Source organism: Cupressus sempervirens, chromosome 5, assembly GCF_028749045.1.
Source record: "Cupressus sempervirens isolate cs-2001-9-10 chromosome 5, ASM2874904v1, whole genome shotgun sequence".
Lineage (NCBI taxonomy): Eukaryota > Viridiplantae > Streptophyta > Pinopsida > Cupressales > Cupressaceae > Cupressus > Cupressus sempervirens.
Window position 1 is genome coordinate 215742782 of NC_143122.1, and position 21843 is coordinate 215764624.

Here is a 21843-nt window from a genome sequence, read left to right on the forward strand (position 1 = left end):
GGGTAGTTTTGAATTTTTTCATCATGGCATATATGGCCTCCTCCACTTGATTTTTCTCCACTTCATCCAAATCATCGAAATCAACATGTGTAAATCATGATAAGTCTACACTATTCTTAACATTTTCACATAAATTTTCTAACTCACCACCTTAAACTGGTTGTTGCCATTTGACTCTATTTTCTCCTCATCTGATTCTGCTTGTGGCACATATTTCCTTCTTGGTCTCTTCTACTCTTGACCTCCTTTCTTTGCTACTTTGGTCTTTTCCTTAGCCTTTTGAGTTGTTGCATGTGTACTAGCCCTTGTAGTAGGTGCAACAGGCTTGGCTTGGCCACCTTCTTGGCTTTTGTCACTAGTTGTGCTTTAGCTTTCCTCTTCTTTGGCTTGGAAAGAGTAGGTACTTCCTTAGTTTCTTCTTCCTTTGCACCTTTAGTGACTTTAGTTTCCTCCTCTTCCTACTGGTCCTCTCCCATACCTTGTGTTAGTGCAAGGGGAGCTTGTGTTTGAGAATATTCTTCCTCTTCATCTTCTTTTTCCTCTTCTTCCTCCTACTTGGCACCCTCTCCAAATTTAGCTTTTAGCTTCTTTACCAGATTATCCTTCTTTTTAATAACATAAGCTATCTTCAATTCCATGGTAATTTTGGACTTTGCCAACTCATAGTTCCCAAATGCCTTTGCAATTTTATCTACCTCTTTTGCAAGTATAGTTGTTATAGCTGCAGAGGCTTCATCCACATTATTTTCATATCCTAAGGGTCTCAACCATCTCACCCTTGGTGTAGTAGCTTGGAAAAATGTATAGTCGACATCCACTAAGAAACAAATGTCATCATAGTGTTTCTCTACTAGTGATACTAGTATTCTTAGTCTCTTCTTCATTGACTACTTGAAATCTTCAAAGTAGCTAGTCATCACAGATTCAAAGTTCTCTCCCAATTGCTTAATGTATTCACCTATTTGCATTGCTAGTGATCTGTTGGTTTTCCATGCAATTGTTCCAAATGTAGGAAATGTGTTTTGCACATGAAAGAATATGCATATCACAATTGAACCAAATTTTCATTGTGCACTCTTTGTCTTTCTGATTGCTCCTAGGTTCTAAACTAGTTGTTGCAATTGTAGCTCTACTAGATCATATGTATGATCTTTCTTCACAATGTTGTATCCAACATCCACTACTATATAGGGCACACTATTTAATCTACTAGATTGGTAAAACTTGTGTGATATAACCCTTACAACAAACTCTATCAAAGGATCAATAATTGTGTCAATTATCATGCCTCTCTTGTTTCAGATAGCTCCAATGTTTTTCTCAATCACCTCCTTTGAGTCACTTATCAGTGTCTTAGGTTGATCTAGGGTTGGGTAACTAGTAACCCTATGGATTATCCTCTTAGTAATTTTGATAGGTCCATTATCTAGCCATGACGAACTATCATGAATTCAACTAAGCACTATCCTAATCCACTTTGTTTTGAATACATTCGTGAAATCTAGGGCACAATTTAACCCTTTCCTCTCAATAATTTTATACTCTTCCTTCAACACACTATTATCACAAAGTCTATTGTATGATTCCCTAATCTCCATATCACCAATGCTTCCTATCTTATAGCTATAACATTTTCTCACATCTTGCACCATTAAAACATTTGGTGGTATCATAGATAATGCACCAAAAGGGTCTTTCTTGTAAGAAATATCAGGAATAGCTTTGAAAATTGGTTGCTTAACTTCATTACTCACTAATTGAACATTCACAACTTCCTTTCCCTCTACATTCTCTGAACTAGATGCTAGTTGTGCGAAACTAGGGTTTATGAAAATATAAATTGCGTAGCTCGACTCTTGATAAATACCTTGTGAGATATGGTAAAATGATGTAGAATCCTTGCTTAGATCTTCTGAAACTACTTTGAATGGATTTCCATATCACCTTCTACTCTCCTCACTCTTTCTCAAATTTGAAATGATGTGAAATGAGCCAAAATTGATCAAATACCCTTTGAAAACCTTGCAATAAATGTTGAGTGCTTACATAGTTGTAAGCTCGACATCAACCAATTTCAGGCTCACTCGGCATCCATTAACATTTCATTCACTCAGAATCCATTACAAGCTTGACATCAACTAGCCAATCTAATAGCTTGACATATTCTAGCATTTACTCGGCACACATAGGAAATATTTCATGCTTGGCAGTAACATGAAAAACTTAAAGATTTTTCTTGAATTCCTAATAACATCTTATATCTTTATTCATGCTAATGTGATCTTTTTAGTACTAAATCCTTTGGAGATGATGAATGATATAACCTTTTAATTATCAATCCCACATACCTCTTGATTGCCTAGTTTGATGAGGTGTGATCACCTAACCCATTGGGTGAAGTGATCCCTTCTCCATTTGATGTGCTACAATCATCTTTCTTCTTATATGTCTTGTTCATTTCATTTTTGATATTTTCGACATCTACATTGCCTTTGCCTTTATCAAATTCACAACTTGGTGCCTTTGACCTTATTGGGCAATACCTACTGATTTGACCAGTCTTCAAATAGCTAAAGCATGTGGTTTGACTTAACCACCTCTTGTAATCACCTATGAAGTGTGTCCTAATACAATTCTTAGGAACATGTTCATATTCTTGACAATAATCACAACTATACCTAGTCTTATAATCCTAGTTATAAGATTTTCTATTGTTCCTTACTTTTGTTTGCCTATTTGATGACTACATGGGTTTAGATCTACATTCAAAAGCTCTATGTTCATACTTCTGACAGTTGCAGCAATATCCTTCAGATCTTTGTGTGTGCATGGTCTTGGTTCTGCATTCATGTGCCTGATGACCTTGTTTGTTGCACTTATGGTAGTGAACCATGCTCTTATGTTTGACATTTGGATTTGTAGTGTTGATCATGCACACATTAGTAGTATGTCCTTTATTACCACAATTATGATAAGTAGGTTTGGATTTCTTACCTTTGCTGTTCCTTTCTTCAACACTTTTGGATGACTCTCCTTCTTTAGTGCTTGTGTATCCCTATCCAGATGTGTCATTATTGGATGTAGGAGATCTTAATAATTTTTCAAAGTATTTAATGGCTTCATTAGGCTTATTGAAAATTTCAAAAAACTCCTTTTCCCTTTTTAGGTCACTCTACAATTGTTCATTCTACAACTTCAATGTTGTTATCTCAATGTCCTTGATCTTTAGTTCATAATTGACAGTCATCATTTGAATTAGAGTATCCAATTGCATATTGGAAATCTTAGTTAGTTCTGATGATTTCTCCTCTAGTCTATTGGCCAAAACTCTTTTGTCTTCTTCAATCATAGCTTTGTTTTCCATGGTTTTCTTCTTCTATTCAGTCACCTCACATAGCAGTAAGGCTTGTGACTCTTTCTCTAACTTGAGATTTCTAATTTCCTTAGCTTGAGCTCTTCTTTTCCATTAGACCTATGACTGCTACATAAAATTCATTAGAGTCTCGATCTACAAATAGCTTAGTAGTGTCTATCTCTTTCTATTGTGTGTCATTCTCTACAATAGCAATTTCCTTCCTTCTCTTCAAGGACTTCTTTAGTTCTTCTCTTGCTTCATTTAGCTAATGTAGAATGAGATGTATTTCAACATCCTAATTCTCAATATTCTTTCCCAACTTGTAGACTTCCATTTCAAGATCTTTCCTCAAAGTTGCAAAGCTTCTCTTTTAGAGAACAAGTCTCTGATGCCAATTGTTGGAATTACACTAGGAAAGGTAAACTTCTAAGAGGTGGGGGGTGTGAATAAGTAGTTTAAACTTGGACCCATAAAACTTTCACCACACATCCATCTCATACATTCAATGTATAGACTAAAATAACATGTAAAACATGTACATCTAAAACATGTAAAGCATGTACATCTAAAATATGTAAACAGGTAAAAATTCACACACACATATGACACCAGATATGATTACCCAAAAACCCTCCAAGTGATAAGGTAAAATTGGGGTGGGGATGACACCCATAAATCTTCACTACTGTAGTAATAAAGTGTATCCAATTAAGGTTACAATATTTTAACCATGAAACATGATCTACCCTATGAATGGTCTACCCTATTAAAGGCTTACAAAGACTATTAGTTCTCACCCTATTAAAAGATTTCACCCCCCCACCCCCCTTAGAAGTTTACCTTTTTATTGTAATTCCAACAACTATATCCTCCCCCTCTAGCATAAGCTTACTCTTGGAAGCCAACAAAATGATAGGGGTACGATCCTCTTAATCATGTAGCATCTTCCTAAGTCATAGAGGTCTTGTCACTTGGGTCCCATTGGACCCTTACCTGCTTGATGTCTCAACCTCACAAGATTAGCCTTTGCTATTATAAGATACAAATGGGCTCCAAAGTAAGCTACCCATCCCCTACTTGCAAAACATCCCAATCAAGAACATGGGTCACATCCAAAATATATTGCCTCAAAAAAAAAACATGAAAGACATCGTAGATGCGCGATAGCCTAGGTGACAACACTAGTCAATAAGCAATAGGAAAAATCCTCTCGAGGATCTCAAATGGTTTGATAAAATGTGGTGCCAACTTAGAGCCTTTCCCATAATAGATGGGGCTCTTTCTTGGACGTGCTCTCAAAAACACCATGTCACCAACATAAAAGTGATGATCCAATGTATGGGCATATGCATACTTCTTCTACCAGTCCGAAGCAATTACCAAATGCACCCTAATGTGAATAACCTATTGCTCCATATCCTAAAGTATCTTTGGACCTAAAAGAACTCGGTCCTCTAAATGATCCCAACTCAAACGGGTATGACATGGTCTACCATACAAGGGCTAAAAAGGTGACATGCCAAGAGAACCATGAAACCCATTGTTGCATGCAAACTCAACAAGGTATAAATATTCCTCTCACTTCACTTGCCTGTCCATCACATTTATGTAAAGCATATCCTCTAGAACCTAATTCACTCTCTCAGTCTAACCATTAGTTTCTAGGTGATAAGCAAAACCAAAATTGAGTTGTGTGCCCAAAGCATGCTGGAGAGATGTCCATAGTGCATAAGTAAACACTGGATCTCTATTTGAAATAATCTGACAAGGGATCTCATGCAAACGTACAATATCCTCTAGGAAAACATTGTTAAGATTTAACCACAAATAGAATAACAATTACATGAAAATATAAACAATATTAGAAAATAATAGATCATACAGAAAAGAATACAAGACACCAAGATTTAACATGGTTCACCCAATCCATGGGCTATGTCCACCAAATAGCAAGTCCAATATTATTACAATCTGATTACAATATGTAATTCCTTATAGCTCAATATCGATGCAAGAACTAATTTTTGCATCACACCTTATGAAACAATCCCTAACCCTAAGCCCTTTTATACAAGTATTTTTTTTCTTTAGGGTTAAAATTAGTTACAACATGTTGGCCATAAATTGGTGAATAAATAATATCCAATTGGCAAATTTTAGCCATTGGTGAATAGTAGCCCAAAAACCCCAAAGAATTTATGAACTATGTACAGTATTTCCCTAATTAGTCACTACAAACTAGCAATCCCCCACTTGGGGATTGATTAGACTCCACACTAGACAACAATCTCCCACTTGGAGACTGATCCTGCAGCAATACTGCTACCACATGGGGCTCCCACTGGATCAAACCATCCTAAACTCTGCTGCTCTTTTATTCTATTTAGCCTAAAAGACAAATCGAAGTTGAAGAGGAATTTAGCTTCTCCCTTGTCACTACCTTTGTAAACAAATCTGCTGGATTGCCATCTATATATATCTTTTCCAGCTTTAACTATCCATTATCCAAAACTAACCACATGAAATGGTACTGTAACTATATGTGCTTTGTCTTTGAATGTAGAGAAAAATTCTTCACAAGATGAATGACACTCTGACTATTTATAAATAAATAATTGTCCCTCTGAGGGTGTCCCAATTCTTCCAAGAAGAACTAAAACCATATCATCTCCTTGGCTACCTCTGTGGTAGCAACATACTTTTCCTCTGTAGTGGATAAAGCATTAACCTTCTATAACCTAGAAACCCAACTCACTGCTGCCCTACCAACAATAAATATATAACCTGTAGTACTTCACTTGGTATCAACATCTCTTGCCAAATTTGAGTCAAAATAACCCTGTAAAGTAGTAGTGGAGCCCCCAAAGTGTAAACACTTCCTGGATGTTCCTCTCAAATATCTAAGAATCCATTTAACTACATTCCAATGCTCAATTCCTAGAAGACTCCTATACTTGCTAACAACTCCCACTACATGTGTAATATCTGACCTTGTACATACCATAACATACATCAATTTACCTATAGCTGAAGCACATGGTACCTTAGATATCTTATTCTCCTCTTCTTGTGTCTTAAGACACATCTCCTTAGTCAAATTCAAATGACTAGGTAAATGTGTGCTGATAGCTTTAGCATTCTCCATAGAGAAACATTGCAACACCTTCTCAACATAACTAGCCTAAGATAGCATCAATTCCTTGTTCTTTATATCTCTGCAAATCTTCATACCAAGATTTTTTTTGTTTCCCCCAAATCCTTCATAGCAAATGCATGTGCAAACTAGCTTTTTAGCCCCTTAATATGTTCCATGTTAGACCCAACTACAAGCATATCATCAATATATAAACATAAAATAATGTAGTTTTCATCATCCAACCTCATAAAATAAGCACAATGATCTAAATGACACCTATTATATCCATGCTTATGCATAAAACTATCAAATTTTAGATACCACTACCGAGGTGCTTGCTTTAAGCCATATAAACTTTTTTTCAATCTGCACACTAAGTTCTCTAGGGTGTGTGGTATTTTTTGTTGTTGTTGTTGCACATTAGGAGGAATTTCTGAAATATTATCTTTTGAAGTATCATCTAGCACTACATAATCATCTTCTTTCTTCTTATGTTGCTGCAACAGATCTTTGTACAACACTTTCTCATTGAATATGACATCCTTGCTTCTTACAATTTTATGATTTTCAAAATCCCAAAGCCTATAACCAAATTCATCAATGACATATCCAAGAAATACACATTTCTTTGACTGAGCTTCCAACTTTGTTCTATTTTCAGAGTCTATATGAGCAAATGCTTCACAACTGAAGGTTTTGAGAAAAGAATAACTCACCTTCTTATTAGTCCATGCTTCCTCTTGAATACCAAAACCCAAAGGAGTAGAGGGAGCACTTTTAATTAAATATACAACATTATTAATAGCCTTTGCCCATATATTTAAGGGCAACCCAACATGCAACCTCATGTTCCTTGCACACTCCATTATAGTTTTGTTCATGCATTCAACCACTCCATTTTCCTATGGAGTTCTTGGAATAGTTTTCTATCTACAAATACCATTAGTGCAACACTAATCTTAAAATTCATGATTGCAATACTCACCACAATTATCAAATCTAAGACATTTTAATTTATTACTAGTCTCATTTTCAACCAAGCATTTCCATTTCTTAAAAGTTTGAAATACATCATATTTCTATCTAAGGAAATAAACTTGTACTTTTCTAGTTGCATCATCAATAAATGTAACATAATAATGAAAGCCACCTAGGGAAGATACTTGAACCAGTCTCCATACATCTATATGCACAAGCTCTAAATTCTCCCTTTTATTTTCCCTCCCAGTCTTCACAAAACTCACTCTCTTTTGTCTTCCATACACACAACTTTCACAGAAATCCATATTAACACATTTTAGACCTGGTAAAATTTTCTTTGAATGAAGTTCTTTCATATCTTTCTCACTCATGTGCCCAAGTCTATTGTTCCACAGTGCTATATCATAATCTATAGTAGCTATTTGTTCTCCTTTCTCAACTACAACAACTACTCCTGAACATTCATGTTTCTCTAAAACAATTAAAGTAGAAGGAACAATATGACCTATACAAAGATATAAGGTGCCTACTTTTACACCTTTTGCTACTACAAGTGAACCTTTTGAAACCTTCCAATTTTTATCATTAAAAGTAATTACACAACCCTCATCACCAAGTTTCCCTACTAAAAATAAATTTCTACTCATCCTTGGAACATGTCTTACCTCATGTAGTAGCCAATGATTCCCATTCTGCAACTTAATCTTAACTTTTCCCTTTCCAGCAATCTGATAGGGTTCATTATCCCCCGAATAAATAAACCCTAAATCCCCTTGGACATAATCAATGAAATAACCTCTATGAGATGTAGCATGAAATGAAGCACTAGGATCTAAAACCCATGAATCATCAACACTTTCTAAAGATAGAAGCAAAGCATCCTCTTTGGATTTTTTACTTACCACATTTGCCTCCTTATTTCCTTTTGGTTTATCTACTTCATTGTTCTTTTGAGTCTAGTATTCTTTCTTCTTATGCACTATTTTACCACAGTACCATTAATCTCTTGGTCTTCTAGATTGAGACCTCTTCCCCTTTGACTTTCCTCTTGATTTCCCATGATTTCTGGAATTATTTCCTCTTTTAGTCATTTTACCTCTACTTTGTGTATTCAAAGCACTTCCTAATGTAGATCCACCTAAGGTTTTCCTAAGAGTTTCCTCACTTGAAATAACACTGATCACATCATCATCTTTTAGGGTATTAGATTTAGAAACAAAATTACTCATAACCATTACCAAGCCATTCCAGCTTTTAGGAAAATAACACAAAATCAATAGAACCTTAATTTCTTCATCAAAATTAATACCCACAAAAGATAACTAACTAATAATGATATTAAACTCATTTAAATGATCTACAACAAATCCACCTTCTGCCATTTTCATATTAAATAAATGCCTCATGAGAAATACCTTATTTGAAGTGGAGGGTTTTTATATTATTTTGTTAGGGTTTCCATCAACTCTTCCATCATCTTCACTTTTGTAATGTTAAATGTCACTAATGGTGCCAAGAAAAATATAATGCTTCCAAGTGCCTTTCTAGCTAAAATCTCCCATTCCTCATTTGTCATAGTTTCTTGGTTTTTAGTTTTTTCTTCCAACGACTTCCATAAATCCTTCTGATAGAGATAGTCCTCCATTTGCATCTTCCATAACTGAAAGTTCTGCCCATTAAACTTGTGAACCCTTAGCTTACCCTCATCTTCCATCACTCCCACTCAACTGTGAGACTTTCTTGAAGAGGATAACTAAAAAAAAAACCCCACTCTAATACCACTTGTTAGGATTTAATCACGGATGGAAATAACAATTACATGCAAATATAAACAAAAAAAAAAAAAAAAAGATCACATAGAAAAGAACACAAGACACCAAGATTTAATGTGGTTCAACCAATCCCTGGGCTATATGCACCAAACAATAAGTCCAATATTATTATGATCTAGTGATTACAACTTGATTACAATTTGTAATCTCTTACAGCTCAATACCATCACAGGAACCAATTTTTTTTATCACAACTTATGAAACAATCCCTAACCCTAAGCCCTTTTATACAAGTATTTTTTTCGCTTTAGGGTTAAAATTAGTTACAACATGTCTACCATAAATTGGTGAATAAATAAAAGACAATTGGTGAATATTAGCCATTGGATAATAGTAGCCCAAAAGAATTTATGAAGTATGTACAATACTTCCTTGTTCAGTCACCACAAACTAACAAACATGTGTAGAACAAGATTTAGTATGCAAAGAACATTAACAAATAAAGTAAACATTCACAAACCAAAAACTAAATTCACATATATGCTTAGACAAAGAAAAGCAAACAAGAAGTGCAAACCTCACAAGAGAAAACACTCCATGCTTTCTGGATTCTGTAGATGTGTCCTTTTGCTATGGATGTATGCTCAAGATGCTCAAAAGCTGCTTCAATGGAGATGGGTAATGGCAAATTGGTAGCTTTGTGAGCTCTCAATTTGGCATTATAAGGGTAAGATTGATTGCTTTGGTTCTCAAAATAGCATGGTAACTTTAGCTCAAAGATTGTTTATGAAATGGCTTGGGATGGGATTCAATTTATAGGCTAAGGAGTAGAGAGATGGAGGGCTTAGATGCAAGGATGGATGAAAGCTTAAGTAGGGCTAAGATGCACTCAAAGGGGAGCACATGGATTGTGCTTGTTTAGCACCAATGGGAAGGTGACACTTGTCACAAGGCGGATGAGTGTGAGAGGGTAGGGTAAAGGGTTGGTTAAAGGCATGATAAGTGGGGTTGAGTATGTAAGAGGGATGTAAGAGGAATGAGTGTGGAAGAGGGAAGAGTGTGGAAGATGGGTGTAAGAGTCATGAGTGGGCTTGTAAGAGTCTTTTATGTTTTGTAAGAGCACTCATGACTTAGTGGTTGGGTTTTTTGAGGGGAGACTTTGGTTTGGATTAGGAAAGTCTTAAACTTGTTTAAGGAATGTGACAACATTAGGGGGTGGATTAGGCTTGGGTTTAGGATTAGATTAGGGATGTTAGAGATGTGCAAGTGGATTGCATTAATGAAGGTGGGTGAGTTAGTGGCTAAGCTTGGTTAGTATGGGTGGATGGGGTGGATTAGGCTAAATGGAGGTTTAGAGATAGGTTAGGGGTTTTTGAATTTGAGGATTTTATTTATCAAATAGATTTATTTAATAAATGGGGATTTTTGCAATTAGATCGGAGAAAAGGATTTAATTGATAAATAATAGATTATTTGATTTATCAATTAGGACTATAGATGATTAATTAAATTAATCAACTAGGGGATGAAACAGGATTAATTAAATAGAAATTTAATTAATAATGCCTTTTTAGATAACTAAATAGGATTACTAAAATAGTGTAATCAAATTTAGGTGTCTACATTTTGCCCCTCTTTGACATAGTGTTGAGACAACACTATTTCAAAGAAGTTTGAATGAAGACGACATGAAGAAGATGTTTTAGCAACAAGGTTGCCCCAGTCTCGAATAAGAAGAGGAGAGACTAGACTTAGATGATGCCCCCTCAAGAAGGTGGCGGGGAGAGAAATGAGGCTCGACGACTTCTTGAAAAGTACAAGAAATTGAGATGAGCCAAGACACATGTTGGCAAAGAGAAGGGGCTGAATGAGCTCAAACTCTCACTATGGGAGAATGATGAAGGGAAATCAAGGGCACAACAGTAAAGCAAGCTTAAGACTTTCCAGGATTGGGAGGGGGGGGGGAGGAGGAGCGGAGTGCTATAAAAGGAATCCATGGTAGGGAGATGGATGATAGAATGATAAAGCTGATGCAACAAGATTTCAAAGAGTCAGATTGGCGGAAGATGGGTTTTGGAGATCCCTAGGACTAGGATTGTGGATCTCGAAAGATGAGGCTTGGTGGATTGATTTGATTGGTGGATCCCTAAGACTAGGATTGTGGATCCCTAAAGCTAAGCGTGAGGAGTGATTCAAAGAGATACTGATGCATAAGCTGGGGTAGGAGCGATAGATGTAGGATATGGATGAGGGATAATGGAGATGAAGGGAATCCATTGAAGCTTTTTGAGCGGGGGGATACTTCAAAGAGAAGTACCACCATGTAGTTGAGCACTAGATTTGCTATAGGACTGTTGGTTAATTGCCAAGGTTACCAAGAACATCAAGGCCTTTTCACCAATCGTCCAGAGGACTGACGAACTGACTCAAAACAAACATGCAAGGATTGCCCCAGTATCACACATGAATCCCAGAGGAAGCAGCGTGGAAACGACACTAGGTAACCCACAAGAAGAAAAAGAAAACAAGAAAAAGACCTAATCAAGACCTTACGCTCTAATTGCCCCATTCGCAGCATACCATGATATGGAAGATCATGGCAACCTTGAGGAGGGAACAAGGAGATTGTTTGGAAAAGATATTTCAAGACCCAAAAGGGAAGATCCCAAATCCAAAGAAAGTGAAAATCCAAAAGAGAACTATTTGCCAATGAGATGGGTAGGATGAGGTACTAACGGACCAAGATCAGACATGAGGAAAGCTATATCCTGCAAGGATCTATCAGAGAGCACCTAAGTTGATGGATCTGGATGAGTGATGCATCTGGCAAGCTAAACTAGGAAGGATAACACTTTGGTGACAGGAGATCTAGCTAAAGGATGCATTGGAATATCTAACCAAGGTGTGCAATGTGTGCAAGATGTTGACCAAGGATGAACTAACACGAAAGCCGAATAGATACAATGATACTAAGCTAAAGAGGATGTACAAGCTGACAGACCAAGATATGTTACAAATGTACAAGTTTGTTCATGTTTTGTTTTTTTGTGAGATGGAAATGTTTGTGAAGGATGGGATGTCTATAACAGTTGATAGGTGGATGGGTAGATGGTCTGTGAAAAGGTTAAGGAAAATGGGATTCTGTGTGTGCATGTGATAGGATACAGGCTAGGATACAAGATTATTTACAAGCTGGAATATGGTACAAGCTTTGGACAAGATTTGGATATATACAAGGTATGGTACAAGATTTACAAGGTATAATACAAGCTTTGGTACAAGATTTACAAGGTATAATACAAGCTTTGGTACAAGATTTACAAGCTGTACAGGAGGTATTGACAAGCTCCATCAGATTTTGGATATTTGATTGGAACACCAAGGGAACAAGTAGGTTTTTTATGGGATGGTGGGTGGATGGATGAGGGATAGGATAGTTATAGATAATGGATTAGTCTTTAGCACACAAGGTGCCTGAATTACCAAGTTTTCACCAAGGTACCTATCCAAGGCGCTTGAATTGCCAAGTTTTCACCATTGGACGCTTATTTCTCTTTACTATTTTTTTTTGTATTTTTTCAAAAGCTGGGTATACCAAGGATCTTCAAGCATAGAACTTCTTGAGATGAATGATGTTAGTGGGATCATTCAAGAGTTCTCCTTCTGGTGTAGATAATTGATAGGCTCCGGAGCTAAAGGAGGCAGTAACCACATAGGGACCAAGCCATGTAGGTTCAAACTTGCCTTTCTTTTCTCGATCTGCTTGGACTTTCATATTTTCTTTGAGGACCATGTCACCTGGCTGAAAGTGTCGTGGGAGCACCTTCTTGTTGAAATTCCTTTTGAGATGAGTTTGATAGACTGTGAGATGGTCATAGGCTTGTTGTCTCTTCTCGTCTAAGAGATCTAGCTGGGTGAGTCGAGCTACTTTGTATTCTTCATCTGAGATTTGCCCTCGCAAAGATATGTGTAGTGAGGGAAGTTCAACTTCTATAGGTAATACCACTTCGGCACCATAGACTAGGGAGTATGGAGTTGTGCCTGTGGATGTACGAAAGGAAGTTCGATAGGCCCATAGAGCCAGATTTATTTGAAGGTGCCAATCACGGTCGGAATCATTGACAACTTTCTTTAGGATTTTGAGGAGGGTTTTATTAGTTGCCTCTGCCTGGCCGTTACCTTGTGGGAAATATGGGCTAGAAAAGTGGTGATGGATGCGGAGGGAAGTGCATAATTCTTCCATGTTGAGATTTTCAAAGTTACCTTCGTGGTCAGTGAAGATGGTGGATGGGATGCCAAAGCGACAAACAGTGTGGTACAAGATGAACTTGGAGACTTGAACTCCTGTAGCTGAGACTAGGGGGACTGCTTCCACCCACTTAGTGAAATAGTCTGTAGCTGTTATTATCCATTTATGTCCATCAGATGAGAGAGGTGTGATAGTTCCAACTAGATCAAGGCCCCAACAAGCAAAAGGCCAAGGTGGTGCAATAGGCTGTAGATCCTGTGCTGGAGCGTGCACAAGATTTGCATGCTGCTGACATGGGAGACACTTTTTGACAAAGTCACAAGAGTATTCTTCAATGGTAGGCCAATAGTAGCCTGCTCTAAGGATTTGTTGTGCTAGGACAATACCACTCGTGTGGGCATCGCAAAGTCCAAAATGTACTTCTTTTAATGTCATCGCGGCCTCATTTTCATCTAAACATCGAGAGAGGGTATCATGATAACCCCAACGATATAGGGTATTGGCTATGATAGCATAGCGGGATAATTTTTGAATAAGGTTCTGGCGTTGGGTGCGTGTGAGGTGAGGGGATATGATACCATCATTAAGGTAAGCGTGAATTTCATAGTACCAAGGGGATTGGGGACCAACCAAGATACAAACACGGTTTGAATCCTCATTCGCATAAGCGGGTGTGAGAAGCTGCTCAACTAAAAATTCATACCGCATAGCTTCTTGGGGAATTTCCAAGAGCGAGCCGATAGTGGCCATGGCATCTACTGCCTTATTCTGCATTCGAGGCACTTGTGTAAACTGAAGCTTTGTAAAATGCTGGGTCCGCTGATCAACTAGCTCTTTGTAGGGTAATAGCTTTTCATCTTTGGTTTGATATTCATTTAAGACTTGTTTGATGATGAGCTGGGAATCGCCAAAGATTTCTAACTCAGTGATATTCCATTCTGCAGCTATCTTTAATCCTGATACAAGAGCTTCATATTCTGCTATATTGTTGGTGCTAGGGAATTGTAGCTTGAAGGCTTTTGGAATGTAATCTCCTTGAGGTGTAACTAATAATATTCTTGCCCCTAATCCATGAGAGGTGTATGAGCCATCAAAATAAAGCTTCCATGGGGGCTATTCTTCAATTAGGCAGATATGCTCATCTGGAAATTCTGTGAGCAAAGGATATGCATCTACTAGAGGTGCATCAACTAGGTGATCTGCTATAGCTTGCCCTTTGATTGCCTTTCTGTCCACATACTGGATGTCAAACTCACTTAGTAGCATAACCCACTTTGCTAGCCGACTTGTGAGTGCTGTTCTAGAGAGCATATACTTGAGAGGATCAATCTTAGAGACTAGTTGGATGGTATGACTTAGCATGTAGTGGCGAAGCTTTTGAGTTGAGAAAACAACTGCTAAACAAGCTTTTTCCATAGGAGTGTAATTGAGTTCATAACCAACTAGGGTTCTACTAATATAGTAGATGGCTCTCTCTCTGCTATAATCATCATGTTGTGCTAGAAGTGCCCCTAGAGCAGTAGGTGTTGCTGATATATACAAGATCAAGGGACGACCAGGAACTGGTGGAACCAAGATAGGGGGATTGGTGAGATACTGCTTGAGCTGATCGAAGCTGCGCTGACATAAAAGATCCCACTTGAAGTTCTCATTCTTCTTTAGCAAGTGTGAAAACAGTGTACACTTATCTGCAAGTTGGGAGATGAAGCGCCAGATAGATTGAAGTTTTCCCTGAAGAGAGCGAAGCTGTCGCAGTGTCTGGGGAGGAGGCATGTTTAAGATAGCCTTGACCTTTTTGGGGTCGATCTCTATACCTCATTTAGAAACTATGAAGCCTAGAAGCTTGCCAGATGTGACCCCAAAGACACACTTCTTGGGATTTAGCATGAGATGATATTGGGCCAACCTATCAAAGACTTTCTCCAGGTTAGCAAGATGATCCATGAAGGTGTGAGATTTGACTAGGATATCGTCCACATAATCCTCCAAAATGCTATGGATAAGATCATGGAAAATGGTTGTCATAGCTCTTTGATAGGTAGCCCCAGCATTCTTTAGGCCAAAAGGCATCATGGTGTAGCAAAAGGTTCCCCAAGGGGTAGTGAATGCTGTCTTATGCTGGTCCTCTTCTGATATCTTGATCTGATTATACCCAAAAAATCCATCCATAAGGGATAGAATTTAATGTCCAGCTATAAGATCTACAATCATATCTATGTTGGGCAAGGGAAAATCATCCTTTGGACAAGCTTTGTTAAGATCTCTAAAATCAGTACAGATTCTGATGTCACCGAAAGGCTTAGTGACAGGGACCATGTTGGAGATCCATTCTGAGTAGTCGATAGGTCGGATAACCTTAGCAGCTAACATTCTTTCTAGTTCAGCTTTGACTAGTAAGGCCACCTTGGGGTGCATTTTTCTAAGCTTTTGTCTTACGGGCTTGATCTTTGGATCAACTGCAAGATGATGAACTACAAGCTTTGGATCAAGTCCTGGCATGTCCTGATATGACCATGCAAATCGGCCAATGTTCTCTCGTAAAACCTCAAAGAGGAGGTCAGCTTGGTCTTGTGATAGGGATGCAGCAATGTGAACAATTCTAGGGATCTCTGAAGAACCAATGTTGACTTCTCTAGTATCCTCTATTAGAATAGAAGACACCTCTAGTCGATTATCTTGAGGAGGCAATACTAAATCCTCATGTTTATCTTGTGGCTCTGGATTTTCTTGCTGAGGGGTTCTCTTCACTACCTTAGCTAGTCCCAGATTTACCTTAGTTTTAGTTTTGGGTGTATCGAAACTAGGTTGGGGATTTTCTCCAAAATACCCCTTGGGATCTAGCTTATAGATGTAGGCAAAATTTGGCTTTGTCTTCTTATGAGGAGTTTTGGCTCCCATGAATCTTAGAAGTGCTTTCTCTGATGCGAACTCATCAATATGTATGACACTTGGTTGGTCCCAATCTATGAGTTGTGGATGAGCAAGTGGTAGGTCAATGAGATGGATGGATAGTTCTCGGAGAGAAAAGTCTCCTAGGAAGATTTGGTCTGGGATATCGTCATAGGCTCTCTTTTCAACTTCCTCAGGAATGTCTTTGATTTTGACAAGGTCGCGGTGGATGTTCGAAAAAGTGTGACCGTTCTCGTTGGTGCCCCCAATTGTGGGTATGCCAAAGCCAAGACCTGACTTCGTTTCCCAATTATGTGCTTCGATGGGACATTGCATGCCCCTTTCTTCTGGTCCTAGTCCACCTCCTTGATAGTTCCATTTTTCAGTGATGAGCTTATGTTGTTGGGGATACTTCTAGCTGAAGTGATCAAGGCATGCTTGATTTCTTGGAGGTGCATCCTTATGTAACCAATTGTTGATATCTGGAGTGAGCTCCTCATGAAGAGGCATTTTTGAGGACACAAAGGTGGTTGGGCCAAACCATTTGTATCAAGGAGGTGGAATCTCCTTAGCTTTGTGATATGTTGGCCGTCCATGGGTATGTGGATCAAGTGGGATTGCTTTGACAGCAAATGCATCTGATAGACTATATTCTTCATAGCCTTTGTTGTTGATCTTTACAGTAGATGGGGTGGAGGCGAGGATGGTTTCTGCATCATTATAAGTGTGGGATGAGTTGGCGATGGCTGTGTCGATGTCGATTCCAGGGCAATGGTTTGTATATGAAGCTTAAACCGCATTGCAGTAAGCAAAGGGTTCTGGATCGGCATGGATGGTTACCTCAGTGCCTTGATGCGGAAATTTGATGCACTGATGGTAGGTGGATGGAATAGCCTTCATAGCATGAATCCATGGGCGATCGAGGAGGATGTTAAATGGTAGGTTTAGATCAACAACATGTCAAAATGTCTCTTGGATGACCGGCCCAACCTTGATTGGTAGCAAAATAGTCCCTTCTGTGGTCCTTTCCAAGTTGTCATAAGCTTTGATGGTGATAACCTCACTGATCATATCTGCCTCAGTATACCCAGCTTGTTTTATGAATTTTAGGGTGCAAATGTTCAAGGCTGATCCATTATCTATCATTACTCTTTTCACAGCAAAATTGGATACCATGATGGCTATGCGAAGCGGAAGGGTGTGATCTGGCTCAACCGCGGGTATGTCGGTGGGTTTGAAAGATAGGGCACATGAGGATGAAAGGTGTCCAACAAGATTACGAAAATCAGTAGCATTGATATCAGAAGGGACATGAGATTCTATGAGAGCACTGTCAAGGATATCTTTGTACACAACACTAGTGCAAAGAAGGTCTAAAATGGATATTTGGGCTGGCATGTTCCCAAGGTGTTTCAATATATTGTACCGGCTTTTTGATGGAGCTGATGGTGCTGATGAAATTGGTGGGCCTGCGATGTTAAATCACGCTCTTCGAGTGGTGACCACACACTCATTGTCTGGTCCTCGAATATTGATAACATTGACAGAAGGCTCTTTCTCAGATATACAACCTATAAGGCTACCATAGTCTATATAGGATGAAGTGTGGTCATTGTTCTTCCCATGCTGTTGGTTTGGCTGGCGGTTGTTGGTGTTGTTTTGGATAGGTGCTTTTCCAGGATTTTGGTTGTTGTGTGGAGGAAAAGCATTTTGATAAATCTGTAAGCCTACATTGGGAGAGGTTTGGGCACCAACAATGATTTCCTTCCGATCAATGAGGTCTTGCACATAGTCTTTCAGTTTCATGCATCTGAGGGTGGTGTGATCGTTTACCCTATGGAACTTGCAATACTCATTGTCCTTGTACCATGCAGCTTTGGATTGGCTTGGATCAATTTGCTGGCTAGGAGGAAATTTGATGAGGTTTTCCTTAGCCAATTTCTCAAAAATAAAATCCAATGGCTCACCAAGGGGTGTATAGTTTGTAGGTGTAGGTTGGAATCTGGGCTTTTTCCCTGTAGCTACATTGATGGCATTAGCTTGATTGTTAGACCCTTGAAAGTTGGGTCTTGTATTGTGGTTTTGATAGCTTTGGTTATTTCATTGTTGGTAATTGATAGCTTGTTGGTTGTTTGTTTGATATGGTGGGTTAGACTAGTTTTGAGAAGGACCAACAATATTCACATGTCTGGTGTCAGTAACCGCATTTGTTGCAACATGCTTGTTTTTGTTCCAATACCTAGACCTGTCATTGGAATGTGATTGATTTTGGTTGGCCTCTTTGTAAATTTTTACCACACCATCTTTGATGAGTCCTTGCTCAAGGATCATTCCTTTCTCTTTGATATCCTTATAGGTCTGCAAACAGTTCATGGTCATGTGGTGAGCCAAGCTGGGATGTGCATTATCAATAAACATTTTCACCACATGGCGTTTTGGCAAGGTGCAGGATATGCGGGTGGTAAGGGTTTGCCATCTTTGCAGGTATTCGGCAAGGCTTTCTCCACCTTTTTGCTTGGTGTGGACAAGATCAACTATTGATAGCTCTGTTTCAACAAGATGGGCATATTGGGCTACAAATGCCTCAGATAATTCAGCAAAGTTTTTAATTGTGCCATAGGGGATTCTATAAAACCATTCAAGAGCTGGTCTAGCCAAGCTTTTGGGAAAAAGGCGCAAGAGGAAGACATCATTGTATGCCACGTCCTGGCAGTGCATGTAAAATTATTTGATATGTGTGACAGGGTCTCCTTTTCCTCTGAATTTGTCAAATTTAGGTACCTCAAAGTGTTTGGGAAATGGTGTCATGGTAATGGCTTTGTCAAACGGGTAAGGACACACATTCTCAAACTTGAATGTCTTTGGATCATTCCCTTCTTGGATGGCTTTCAGAGCTGTCTTCATTTGCTCCCATTCTGAATTGATAGGTGATGGCTGGGGTGCCCCCAATGTAGGAGTGCCTTGAGGTAGGTATGTGCTGGATGGGGCCATTGAATATGGATGGTTATGAGGGATTTTCTGATAGGGATTGTACATTGTTTAGGCAGCTACATGGTGGATGACGGGTTGTTGAGGGGGAGGTGGCACATATTGCTGCATGTGCTACGAGGCTTGCTGTTGATATGGGATTTGAGGTTGGGATTGAGGAACATAAGCTAGCTGTGGGATAAATGGATTGCTTTGTGGAGGTAAGGTACAAGATGGTTGTGAGGCTTGAGGAAAGGATCGGGGGGCTTGTGGGGTTTGACCAATATATGTGGGTTGTGCCCCCATTTGGGATGGTATCTGCAAATAATTGGTGGTTGGCTGGGGTGGTGGATTACCTCCTAGAAGTGGCATTGAAAAGTAGTTGGTAATTGGAGGTAATGGATTAGTTGGTGGTGGAGGTGGTGGGAATTGAAAGCTTGGGAATGGAACTAATGGGGTTTGATAGCTTTGTTGCTGAATTTGGAAGCTTGGTAAAGTGGTGGTGGGAGCTGGGGTCACTTGGGAGCTTGGTAGAAGATTGGCAGTAGCTTGTGGGTTTTGATAGCTTTGCGGAGTGAAGGTAGTAGCTTGTAGATTTGTGGCTGGTGGTATTGAGCTCCCAAGACTTAATGGAAATGATGGGATTGTACTTTGGGCTATGGTGAACAAGTTGGGGGCGATGAAAGGTTGATTACTTGGCCCCATGGGTGGCATCCCTGTTGTATATTGCTGAGGTTGGCCAAAGATGCTAGCACTAATTTGGGAGATGGGTGGATTTGGAAGGCTAGGTGTGGGAGCAGCAACAATAGTGAAGGGGGTGAATGGTGAGGTGTTTTGAGTAAAGGGGGTTTGCAGCGGAGAGGTATGAACCAAGGATGTAGTGGTGGTGGTTGGGTTGGCTTGCGGCATGGAGATTTCAACTTGGGTGGATGATGGTATGTTTGGGTCTGTTGGGTCATATGGATTGGCTGGAGGCTCTTCTTTTGGAATATATTGAGGATAATTTGGATCATAAGAGCCTATGGGTGGTGGAAGCTGCCCAAACAATGGGTGAGATGGATCTGATAATGGAGGGGGTCTTTCAAAGTCAAAGGTTCCTACATTGTCCCTTCGAAAATTAGCCATGATTGTCTCTTTGTTTTTGTCTATAATGGTGTTTACCAATACTGTATTTCCTGGTTGGTTCATGAAAGCTTCAATGTCAGTAGGTGATGGCATAGCTTGCTCCAGGCTGAAGGATGGCTGAGTGCTCAAGGGGGGTGAGGTTGTTCGATCCAAATGATAGGGCTCCATTGTTTCTTTCTTCTTGGCTAAGCGAGTGATGGGTGGCATGAAAAATGCTCCTAGGGATGAGATGCAATAATGCTGATGGATGCAAAAAGGGGGAAGGCTTTTCTATGCAAATGATTTCCTAGGTTGAGGCAAAGCTATATGACAAAACCTAAGGAGGATTGGGTTGGGGATTCTAACTTCAAAGATATGTTGTCAAAGCACAAAAGGTCTGCTTTCCTATGTGCAAGCTCGGTGGTGATTGTGTCAACTTAAGGATAGACTGATGATCCTTTAGGAAGAACACGAGATTGACCACTTGTGGATCCCAACCTTTAGCTCAAGGTGATGAGGGATAACAAGTGACAAAGCTAGATTACCCTAGACAAAGCTCTGTCAAAGGGATAACCTTGGTGAGATTGGTGGATTTGGAAGATTTTAGGAATGGTAAACTTTTAGCAAGGTGACAACAATTTTGAAAGCTTGGATGTGCAGATTTTTGATTACTGGCTAGATGGTATGATTCTAAATGAGATGGATGAGCTAATAATGCTTAAGGGGATAACCTAAGATGGCTGACTTTTCTACAAAGATGACTCTAAAGTGAAGCTTATCCAAGAAGATGTGGAGAAACAAGGGTGTCTAATCATATAAATCATGCCTAGTTGGTAAGGCATAAGCAGGATTAACTCCTGGATGTTGGCTAAATTTGATGGTGCGCTCTAACCAGGCCTCTTGAAGTGCTTCGTCGGTAGCTTTGTCCTCTGCTTTGTAGAGTTTGGCAATTCGTGGGCTTGGTGTTATTTCTTTTCTCTTGGCTGAAAGTTCTTGGTATGCTAGAGATGGCTTGAGTTTGACCTTGTGAAACTTCTGTTTGGGTTTGGGTTGTTCCGACATAAATTCGTGAATTTTTTTGGCTTTGGAAAAAATCTCAGTTGTTTTTGCTTCAACTTGTTCAACTTCCAAAATAGGCAGTGACTACACTAAGTGTGCCCTAAGCTAGGATTGACCAAGTTTGGCAAACATTCATTCAACAAGTAAAATAAAAACAAGCAATAGATAGGAACACCCAGATAGAAGTTTGTGGTTCTCAGAATGTGATACTTGCGCCAAGGAGTGTGTATGTTCTACAAATGTTTCGATCAGTCACTCCAAACACATTAACATCCTAGATGGTTTTCTGGAAGGCTGACAATTGGTTTAGCTAGGGAGTCCTCGATATACG